Source organism: Silurus meridionalis, chromosome 25 (genome assembly GCF_014805685.1).
Source record: "Silurus meridionalis isolate SWU-2019-XX chromosome 25, ASM1480568v1, whole genome shotgun sequence".
Classification (NCBI taxonomy): Eukaryota; Metazoa; Chordata; class Actinopteri; order Siluriformes; family Siluridae; genus Silurus; species Silurus meridionalis.
The window spans coordinates 2429917-2438194 of NC_060908.1; the positions used below are offsets into that span (position 1 = coordinate 2429917).

General features: G+C 37.9%; 1 protein-coding gene across 6 annotated transcripts in view; it reads right to left on the minus strand.

The window, feature by feature from the left end:
* The window catches only part of znf618 (zinc finger protein 618), a 33252-nt gene extending 25304 nt beyond the window's left edge, over positions 1 to 7948 (minus strand). For 4 of the 6 annotated variants that reach the window (XM_046839054.1, XM_046839057.1, XM_046839056.1 and 1 more), the window contains exon 1: positions 7615 to 7817. The gene's annotated coding sequence lies outside the window, so the exon portion shown is untranslated. The other 2 variants (XM_046839051.1, XM_046839052.1) reach the window with 2 other exon arrangements.
* Between the last annotated feature and the right edge of the window lie 330 nt (positions 7949 to 8278).

Sequence of the window (8278 nt, forward strand, 5' to 3'; positions counted from 1 at the left end):
CCTCTTTCATATTTGTTTTGCCTTAAACATACAGTAATGATAAGTTTGTCTTTCAGTCGAAAAGGTCGAAAGTATTTCTCCTGCAGTTATAGAGCGTGAGGGCAAGATAAAAAAGGACAACAAAACAAAAAAGCTAACAGATGAATACAAAGTTGTGTCAACAATCTGGAATTGTGTGCAGGGTCGTAGCTGAAGGTCACCGGGATTAAAAAAGAAACAGCAGTGATCCACAACGAAGTGTAGATCCATCAACAAACATCAGTTACAGGAAATACCGGAGGCATTTCCAGGAAATTTTCATTTAACAATTAAAGAAGGAGTCTCCAGTATCAGTCCATGGATTTACGCATCATGGTTTGTCACTTTTTTTTTTTGCCGTTATTAACTAAATTTTAGTTCTCGGTTAAGGGTCTTGTGCAAGGGCCCGAGAGTGGCAGCTTGACGATATCAGGGATTGAATTCCCGACCTTCCGGTAAGCAACCCAGAGCTTTAACCACTAAACTACCACTTTTTTTAATAACCATTACTATAATACGATTATAATTAGGGCTGAAATGATTTCTCGAATATTATTCGAATACAAATTTGTTTGGTCCATTTAACGACACACGGAGCACCGTGTTTCCCTGCGGACCATTATTGTTGATGCACCACGTGCTAAACTCTGGAGCGCTCTGGACAGGTAAACACAGAACATGCTGCAGAATGAAAAATGGAGGAATGAGGAGAAAACTATGGAAGATGGTTTTTATTTTTTTACGTGTTGGAAACGATTTCTTACTATTCCAACTTTATTTCTGGCAATTCCGAGGTTTTTTCTTCTTGCTAAATGTGACTATTTCTCGCAATTACGACTTTTTTTTTTAGCCAGTCGGGCAGCAGCAACCCCTCTGTACTGCTAAAGCTTAACACATTCAAAATAAAATGGGTTGCAATCAATAGAATCACATGGTATCAAACTGCCTCCGATTCCTGGAGAGAACTCTATCTAACAATCAGCTCTGGAGGAGACGGAGCGTGACAGATGAAGCAGAGGAGCCACGTTCATACACCGACAGCTCCAAACTTCAGGCCCAAAACATGATTACCGGTGGATGCAACAGAAATGTTGGATGTTTGCAAGAAGTCAGAATTGCAAGAAATGAAGTCAGCTTTTGCGAGAAATAAACTCGGAATTGTGAATAGGAATAAAGCAAACTTTTTTTTTATGTCGCGGAAGTGTGCATCCAAAGGGTTCAGGCCAAAGAAAACTTAAAAAAACTAAAACAAACACCATACAGTGAGTTTCCTTTTTTTTTTTTTGAGGAATCTAAATTTTATTTTTTATTTATTTTTATTTTTGTCTTTGCATTTTGACTACCGTATTTTTCGGACTATAAGCCGCTACTTTTTTACCACGTTTTGAACCCCACGGCTTAAACAACGAAGCGGCTTATTTATGAATTTTTCCTGGGTTTTTCCCGGTTTCACAAACTTCAAGCCAAAAAACTGAACCCCATAACATCAGACCAATCAAATTTCCGAACGGAAACGAAAATAAACTCTTGAGAGAAATAGTTGTGAAAGGAAGGAGGAAGACAGTGAACAATGACTTACTTGGTAGGCTACTGTTTAGATACAAGCCGTTGTAACGCGTTGAGTCTGGGTGAAGGGAGAGCTCGCTAACTCCAGTTGCAAATGAAATCATAAGCACAGACAGCTTTCCAAAACTCGTGCTTTTTATTATTCTTGGCAACAGCGTTACGGGTTAGTCAAAGAAACTTAGAAATGAGCATCGGAAAATAATAAGGACATATTCCTCGGTCTTGCACACATGCAGTAATAGCGGGAAAATGCAGTGGCATGCTATTCCCAAAATGCTGCTCTGCTCTTAAAGGAGCCACAACATATATCACCCGTTACACCATGTGACAGACACTGTCTTTCATTAAAGCCTGTGTAAAGTTCATTAGTTTCAGTGTAGACACCTGCAGCTTATAGACAGGTGCGGCTTATTTATGTTCAAAATAAAAATATTTGTCAAATTCAAATTCGGCTTATATATGGGTGCGCTTAATAGTCCGGAAATTACGGTAAATGGATTTAGTTTTCACATATTCTTGTATGCAATTTTAGCAATAAAATGGAAATTTTTCTAAAAAGGGAACAAATTACTTGTTCATATTAAGAGACACGTCTTATTTTATAAACATCTTAATAAAGAAAAAGTCCTGGTTATAATACTATAACCAATACTGGTTATGTAAGCGATAACCCATGGCTAGTTGAGCGTTATGGGATTTTTCATTCTAATTTTTTATTTATTGTTTTTGATACAAGAGAGCCTCGTTCAAAGATACAGAAGCTGATTGGTTGTTGGTCTCATTTGTAGTCGTGATACAGTGAATTATATTTGGATCAGCGAAAGAAAAAACTACAACACCAAGAAAACGAACAGGAAAAAAAAAAAAAAAAAAAAAAAAAAACACACCTGAACATCCAGCCAATCACAATGCACGATTCACTTGGATAATTCTGTATAACTGCATTACACACAGAATGGTTTGTTTTTATAGAAATATATACAGTACTGTAAAGAAGATCCTCAAAATGCAGTATTCAAATACAGCAACTGAAAAACTTCTCTTGAAAATTTTTATTAAAAATAATAAAACAACACTATGAAACCTGTGCGTTCACATCCAGCTCAAGTTTAGATTAAATTCCGGAAACAAAACCAGAAGGGGAAGTGCAGATGTAAACCTGAACTATTATGAAATTACATACTTTGAGAAAAATGAGCCCAAACTTTTTTATTTATTTATTTTTTTTTACACTGTGAGAACACTGTAGTAACGCTACTTCCTACAGCAGCCTGGTGTTGCATACATTCATTTTGTGTTCGATGCACTTCCATTGTGGCAGTCAAACATTTCGCAAACTTCCTGCCTTTTGTTCGTTCTTTTTTCTTACTTAATGCTGGTGACCAAAACAAGCAGATCCACTCTATAGATTGTGTGTTTTATCAGCTGGCTTCTTATCGCTTCTTATCGTCTCAGCGAATCTCCAAGGTCAACAACATCTGCACCAACATCCAAAAATAAGCAGCAGGTTTTAATAGAACATAATGCGATTCTCGAGGATATAAAAATCCCATGTTTTTTAGAATTAAACAGAAATGTGTTCTTTGCTGCTGCTCTGCTGATGCGTGAACAACTTTGTTTTTCAAAAACACGCCATGAAACATGCATTAATGTTCATTAAAAATATTGGAACACATTCATGAACATTCCACTTAGGGAAAGTTCTTACATCCATATCACACGTGAGTAACGTACATGTACGGAAAAAAAAGACAGTTCAAATGTTAGACTTCTGACTGGATGCAAGTTTAAATAAGAACCACAAAACTGCCACTCCTGGGCCCCTAAACAAGGCTCTAAATACCTGGTATACACTGGACAATTTTAAACTGTCCCAGATGAAAGATAAACATTAAATAACGATCATGGTTAACTTCCAAAATATGGACACTGGCAGAAATGTAGGGTGACCATCTCACAGAGTGTTTGCCAAAAACTTCCTGACTAGGAGGTCCTAGGAGGACCCAATAAAAATGCAACATGAACAATTCAATAGCTGTCTGCATACGTCATACCCAAGCTTATTAGATCCATGTCACATGGCGTGATTTGTATTGATCTTACGATCGCTGAATTCGCCCACAGAAGTTATAACCCTTAACTACTCAACTGCAAAAAACTAAAATTGTGAGACTCCAGTTTCAAAAGTTGGGTCGCTGTAAAATGCTAATAAAAGCCAAATGAAACCATTTGCGAATCTCATAAACCCATATTTTATTCTTTCAGGAATAAAACATCGAAAGCTTAAATTGAGGAAATGTGCCATTTTAAGGAAAAATATAAAGTAATTTTCAATTTGATATTTGCAACAAACCAAAATGTGTGTGACATTAGCCTTATTTACCAATATGTTACATCTCTTCTTTTAGCAACAGTCTGTATACATCTGAACTAGGAAGAATTGTTTTAGTTCTGGAAGAGGAATGTCTCTTTTTTTGTCAGGTTTCTAGGCGTTGAACAGTCCTGGGTCTTCTTTGTTGTATTTTTTCATTTCACAACGCTCCAAATGTTTTAGTTAGATAACGCTTAGAGGTATGGAAAGAGCTACGGACGCATTCGGGCCTCAAATCCGGACTATGCAACATTTTTTTCCCCCTAAAGCCATCAGGCTCTGAACTGTACCTAACACACCACACACACACACAGCTGTGTGTTACTGAACTGTTACAACCTGAACACACACTAATTACTCATTTCACTTCACATCCATGTCTTCAGCAGCACCCATTTGATATTGTATTAATCATATTATACTCTTCACATGCTGCTTTGCACCTCCTGATTGCAGGCCACTTCAGTACTTGGACTCCTCTAAAGAAAGAAGTCCTTATAAAGCCACGCTGTAGTAACAGATGCAGTCTGCATTTTAACATTTTCTTGCCCTCACTGAAAACGTTGCTCTAAAATCTGTATATAACTTTCAGCATTGATGAAGTCTTTACAGATGTGCAAGCTGCCCATTAAATAGCCACTAATGCACCTCATACCATCAACTAAGCGCTAATGATAACACGGGTGATGGTCCCTCTTCTCTCCTCTTTAGTCTGGAGGATGCAGCATCCATGGTTTCCAAAGAGAAATTTATATTTCGATTTAAACGACCACAGAAAAGTTTTCCATTTTGCCTCAGTACATTTTAAACTGGTTTAGAGAATACAGGTAGTCGTGGACTTACAACCTATGCAACTTACGACCATTCGACCACAATCGCTAGCCGCGGCGTACGTTATTTTTTTCACCAGCTTCCGGCATCATTTCACAGTACTGTACATATAGCCTACTCTACTTACGACCAAATCGTGTTACGACCAATTTGTCGGTCCCAATTGTGGTCGTAAGTCGACGACTACCTGTATGGTGAAGATTCACAGTTGGCATGCCCTTTGCATGATAGAGCTTCAACCTACATACATGGTTGACACGGTTAACTGTGTTCACTGATTTCTAAAGGTGGTTCAGAGCCCATGCAGTGATTTCCATTACAAAATATTTAACACTGGACCCGAAAATCACAAGCATCCAGATTTTTTTTTTTTTTGCCCTCGTTTCTTTTGCACTGCGATTTCTCCAGATTCTCAGAATAGATATTGAGGAATATGTTTTGAAATTTGTAGACGCAATATTTCGCAAACTGGTTAATCGCCAACTATTTTTACTTCTGAGACTCGTCTTTCGAAATTATTATTCTTTTTTTCCCATAACCAATCATCTTGGTGCCCAGTTCCCAATTAATCTAATTAGTTGGAAACTATTTCTCCAGCTGTTTCTTTTTAGTAACTCTTAATTTTTCCAGTCGTGTTGCCGTCATCCCAACTTGAGACGTGCTGCAATAAAATGAGTTTATGAGATTTGCAAATCGTTGCATTATGTTTTTATTTACATTTAACACAGAATCCCAACTTTTGTGGAATTGGGGTTGCTAGCTGCTCTGGATAAGGGCATCTGCCAAATGCCATACACGTGAGTAAGTATATAAAGTGTAAAATGTATGGGTGGGAAAAAAATAAAGCACTATGCAAGATGAGGGGAAAAAATGCATTACAGATGAAAAGTCCAGATGTGGAGGGGAAAAATAACGTGTAAATTGACTAAACGTTTTCTGTAAGGAGTTTTTTTTGCAAAATATTACTTGGAAACCAGCATCATGACACTTTTTTTTAAAAAGACAAATATAAACTGGCCGAAGCAGGAAAGATACGCGTGCGCTCTTCAATATTTATCTGTCGGAAACAAAATCTTTTTCCATGATTTGAAATGCAAGTATCTTAGATCACCAATCATTCCACAATTCAGGCCGTGCAGGAGATCTGCACTAATCCAACATTAGCATCGAGCACGTCCCAACAATCACACCGTTAATTATTGCACAAAAACATGTAAAATAATGAATAAATTAAGAATAAAATGGCTGCCACTTCAGCGCTAAGCTTCAGAGATATATTCCCGTCAGGGTGAAATCATGAAGTTGTGTGGAAAAGCACTCGGCACGCCGGTGCACGAATTATCAAGCAACCCTGAAAATGATTTAAAGCAGAGAGACATAAAAATTGAAGGAAATATCTTTACTGCCTGGATAATTGCATGGTGCATGGCCCAATGTGGCATTAAAATCGAATAAAAAATGAAATATTTAGAACAAAAATCATTAATTATCCAGCACACACATGCACAAGTGTTTTTTCTATTTAATTATTCTTCCTCCAAGTGTTTAATGGTGATTTTTTTTTTTTGTCTAACGAACTTAAACCATGCACAGTTAGTTTCTTATGCAAACAATATTTAAAAAAATGCATGCACTTCACGGTATGTGCATCACAAAAAAACTCACGAGAACCATGCGCGCGAGCACGCACGTGCATAACATATCCGTTCTCAACACGCTGATTGATTTTCTTTTTTTTTCTAATTCTGTGCAGGAGAAAAAGGGGGTAAAAATATAATAAAAATCAATGCAACCTGCACAGAGACAAAAAGGAAGCAGAAACAGTGTAGCACGAACCGAGGTTTAGTTTACGATCCAATATGATACAAAAAAAGTGTTTTGTATAAAAGGTCGAGTTGGAAAAAAAATAATAATAAATGCACAACATGAGAAATGGAGCACGAGGAAATGCATAATAAATCCGTGAAAAAGAACACCCGAGGCGTCCACTAGCCCTTTCCACGAGACTGGAAATGAACTCTAGACAGTGTTCTGCTAGAAATGCGGAAAAAAAATCAAAAAGTAAAAAAAAAAAAAGAAAGAAAAACTCCTCGTTCGAAATGCAATCAGAATTAATCGTAATTTCTTTAATTTCTCTCGAATCCGGCCGCACGGGGGCGCTAATTTTTGCACTGAAAATGGCATTCGGAGCTTTTTTTTTCTGAAGCAAAAATAAATAATTAAAAAAAAAAAAAAACAATCCGCGCATTAAAAAAAAACATCGGGTGTTTCACCTGCTAGAAAGCGTCCGACGCGCGCGCAAAAGGGAAAAAAAAGCAGGAGGCGCGCGAGGAGGGAAAAAATCGCCTTCATCGATTACTGATCCGACAGCACGCGCCCGGGTTTATTCGGCGAATAAGAGCAGGCAAAAAAAAAAAAAAAGAAGAAGAAGAAGCAATTCACTGGGAAAAGAAAATTCACCAAATATGGCCGCTGCTGCTCTTCAGGGGGTTTTCGGTTCCCCCTCCTGCACCAGCACGGCTTTTTTCTTGTCCTCCCTCTTTATCCTTTCCATTTTTACCTGTTTGTTTGTTTGCATTTCCTAAAATTAAATTTCAACAACTTCTACAATAATAAAATTATCACCATCATCATCATCATCATCATCATCATATTATGTTACAATAATAACAATAACAACACGAGTCGCTACACTGAATCAGAAAAGAAATTCCTCAGAAAGTTAAAAAAAAAAAAAAAAAGAAAGAAAAGGAAGAAGCGCTCGATTAAGTGAAAAATAAACACAAACACTGCAACACATTGGATTTGAGAAAAGAAGTTGATCTTACCCAAGAAAGCATCGGTTTCCTCCTGGAACAACAAAAAAAAAATGAATTAAAAAATTTAGAGGTGAGGAAAGAGCGCGCGCACGCGGCCTGCGCAAAGGGGGTACAAAATTCTACAATGATTTCTAATTTGGAGAAGAAGAAAAAAAAAAAGAGGAGAGGAAAAAGAAAAAAAAAGAAAGAGACCAAAGCGGCACGCGCCGCCTTCTTTACCTCCTCCCCCCTCCAGGAGAAAAAAAAAAAAAAACGATGCGGGTCAAACAGGATAATTTTTTTTTTCCCTCTTTCCAGGGCAGTGCAGAGCAAAGGATCCTCCCTCTCTTTTCCTTCTCTTTCCCTCTCTTTCCCTCTCTCTATCTTTCAGGATGACGGAAGCGCGATTTTTTTTCCCAATGCGAGATTAAAAAAATGAATCGACTGGGTTTTTTTCTCTCTCTCTTTTCCTCCTCCCTCCTTTTTGCGCTTTGGCTTTCTTTTTGCAGGAATGCGCCTGCGCAGAAAAAGAAAACACCGGGCTCGAGCGTCGGTTCTGGGTGGAGAAGGAGGAGCAGGAGGCGGAGTGCGCGAGACTCGGAGTGTTTGGTGTCCGCCATCATGCAGGCGTTTTGGGGGGGGAGGAGAAAAAAAAAGGAAAAAGAAAAAAGGGGAAAAAATTGCATTTGCATTT